Below are 3,710 nucleotides of genomic sequence, written 5' to 3'. Positions count from 1 at the left end.
AGTGAATTTAGTTTATATTGACTAATCTGACTAACATTGAACTTGGTAAAATGAAATGGTTGAATAATTGAAAAATTGAGATTATTCAGGAATACATATTGAATGCTAAGATTACGCATTGAGTTTCTGGTAGTAGATTCATAATCAAAAAAGTGTTTGTGATTGTTCCAGAAGAAATGAAAGCTAGTAATCATTAATGGAAAAATAACAACAATAACAGAGAGAGCGAGAGAACGAGAGCGAGATCTTAGGAGAGAGCGAGACTAAGAGAGTGAGATCGTAGGAGAGAGCGAGATTAAGAGAGCAAGATCTTAGGAGAGAGCGGAGAGTCTTCACTTTATTTGAACTTTCCATAGAAATATATATAAAAAAGAGAAAAAAAAGAGCTAATAATCATACTATAATTGAATAATCATTAGACAATAAATTAAATATATTAGATTATTATACTATAATTGAATATATTAGATTATTATACTATAATTGAATAATCATTGGACAATAAATTGAATATATTATATTATTATACTATAAATTGAATATGTTAGATTATTATAATGTAAAACTTTATTGATTACAAAAAAAAAATTGAATATACAGTAGATTATTATAAAAAAAAAATTGAATATACAATAAATTATAATAAAAAATTTAATATACAATAAAATGAATATATAATAAAAAAATTATTTATTATTCAATCCCTAACTATCTGGAGCCCGTCTTAGTAACGAAGGACACTTCCTCGATTATGTCCTAACTGGTTACAAAATCTACATCGTTGTCGAATGGCTGGTTCTGTCCAATCCATCTCGTTGTGATAACTTGAACTTTTCGGTCTACCAGGTCTTCTCAACAACGATGGATAAGACGGGCATATTAAGGTGCGTATCCAGTAATCTTCATGCGGTACAGGGATAAGAGTAACATTCAGCATACGTTGACAATTTGTAGTAGTCCTCAATAAATATTCGTAGTTCATGTTAAAATGTGAGCAAACGGCCATAAAATGCGAGCATGGAATGTCTAATGCTTGCCACTTGTTACATGAACAGTACACTATCACTCTACAAGACATAGAAGTGTACACTATTACTCTACAAATTGTCAACGATGCTGAATGTTACTCTCCTCAATCATCTGATCACAACCTTAGTCGAGAGATGGAGGCCCGAGATGCATATATTCCATATGTCTGTTGGATAGTGCACTATCACTCTACAAGATATAGAAGTGTTGTTGGGGTTACCTGTTGATGGTGAGCCGGTCACCGGAGTGATGTACAATGACTAGTTAGAAGTTTGTCAAATGTACCTCGGTGCGACCCCACCTGCTGACAAGATTAAAGAATCGAGGTTAATAGTTTAATATGGTTAAGAACACAATTTCGTGAGCTCACAGATGATGCAAACGAGGAAATCGTCATAAGATATGCACGAGCATATACTACAAATGATGGGTGGGAAGTCTGTTTTCAGATAAATCAAGTCATTTTGTTCACTTGATGTTCCTGCCACTGTTAGCTAACCTCTCATAATGTGGGACAGTATTCGTGGGGTGGGAGCATGCTTGGCATGTATAGACAATTATGAAAAACAACAAGACCTGAGGTTCGAAGATAGTTTGGGTCTCTCGTACTTTTGCAACTATGGGCTTGGGAGCGATTTTCCAAACATGGCTCCTATAGAACTATCATTGTTAATGACACTTAGTTAGTTGGACGAGCCTAACGGTTCTCGGGTATGTTGTTTTAATTTCAATTTTAATTTTTATATCACTAATCTAGTTAATTTAATCTAAATTTATCAATTTAAATCAATTATAGTGTTAGGTAGAAAACAAATTTTGTGACTAGGAGATGCCACACTTAGGTATCATACCAAGTTGTAGCATAAGATAACAATAGTGATTGATCTGCTTCAACCTGAAACAGGTACATTACACTAAACCTAATTGATTATTTTATTCACATTTTTATTGTATTGGTACTTTATGTTCTCTAATATATATTATTTAAATCTTTAGTTTTATTTTGGATATTGGGAGCCGGTACAAAATTATTGTGCATACTTTGCCTAATTTTTGTACGAAGATGGTCAAAACATTGGCGGACGTGATGAGATCCTCTCATATATTTTTCACAATTGTGAAGTGGCATCTTCCTGATAGGGTGATGATACAATTCGAAGGTCAAAGAATGTTATATCGCGAAATCTTAATGCATTAGAGGCATGTCCCATCACTATTGTTAATGACATGAACCCGAAGTTCTAAGTACTATTGAACTCTCACATATGATCCTTTACATTGAAGGGACTAGAATATCTGGCTATCCAAACTTACCAAAGTTGCACATTTGGTACAACTTAGAGAAATGCACTAATGTCGGAGACACCCGACATAATCCACGTGCAAGTGTTTTTATTTGGCCGATTGGAAAAGACTGGGGGTTTCTCTTGGAACAGCTTGTCAACAGATGTGTCAACGGTGCAGAATATATTTCTTGTAGGTATGCGACACCAACTATTTTTGATAAATAATTTTATCAACAAGCGCTAATTACATCACTCCCAAAATTCGGAATGAGGCAGCCAAGAATTAAAAAATTACGTGTAGAGATCAAATCTTTGGTTAATAGATGAAGGATGATATTATTCTAAATTTTTAATTTAAATTTTTTTTAAATTAAGAAGATATGGATAGTGTCTAATTGTTTCCGATTTAATTTTCTCACTACCTTGTCCTCCATGAGGAGTTTTCAAACAACCAGACGTCTAGACCTCCGTGATTAAAACGCGTGTTGCGAGAAAATATTGAAGAGATCTGAACCAGAGGTTTACTTTATTGCCAGAATAATGCTACTATTATAGCTTGACAACAAAGCTACAGCAATGGGCTGGAGAAATGTCAGCTCAATGAAGCCCTTTTTCGCATGCACTTATTAATGTTTATGTACGAGAATGCGATTGTTGTGCCACTTCACTATTCCATTAAAATCCATAGCACCACAATAACTATTCCTTATGTAGCTTTCGTAACTCGTATACCCATATTGTTTCTCATGTTCCACCAGCTCCTAGACGTTAGTATGGAGGGACCTAGTTCAGTGGAAAAGACGGGCCACTCAGCGCCAATCCGAGAGTTCACTGGGTCTCTTCTTGTGGATGGAGGTTTCGTATCATATATAATGTTGTTGGAAAGAGCTTTTTGTCCCTTCTTATCTCTCATGTTGAAAGCAGCCACGCAAAAAAATTGTCTAAATCTGTGGATTATTGTGTTTATGTAGGGCTCCCTCTAGATGTACACACAGATAAATCATAGTGAATGATTGCCAGCATGGTCAAGACATTATTGACTCGAGGATCCAGTAAGACAATCCCTTCGTCTTCATATAGCAAAAGGCTTTGGGTGCATTACTTGCTTTACTTTAGAGACATCCTTGCAAAGATAAAATTTAATGGTCTAGCATCATCAAACATAATAAACGAAGGTCGTGAAGAGCATAATGAATATTGTTGAAATTATATATGAAAGCGCCTGTCAAGAGGCATTGTACCACAAGACCATCAAGTACCAAGAACCGATAAACCTCTCAAAGCTAACCGAATAGTCGACTGTATCTCAATAATCCTCACTTTCCCATTAACTCTCTTACAGCGCGCCGTTCCGCTTCGGCTCGAAGTATCTACTCTATTTCATTCTTGTTACCA

The sequence above is a fragment of the Benincasa hispida genome, chromosome 6 (genome assembly GCF_009727055.1).
Source record: "Benincasa hispida cultivar B227 chromosome 6, ASM972705v1, whole genome shotgun sequence".
Lineage (NCBI taxonomy): Eukaryota > Viridiplantae > Streptophyta > Magnoliopsida > Cucurbitales > Cucurbitaceae > Benincasa > Benincasa hispida.
The sequence above is the reverse complement of the archived record's forward strand: the minus strand, read 5'-3'. Positions refer to the sequence as shown.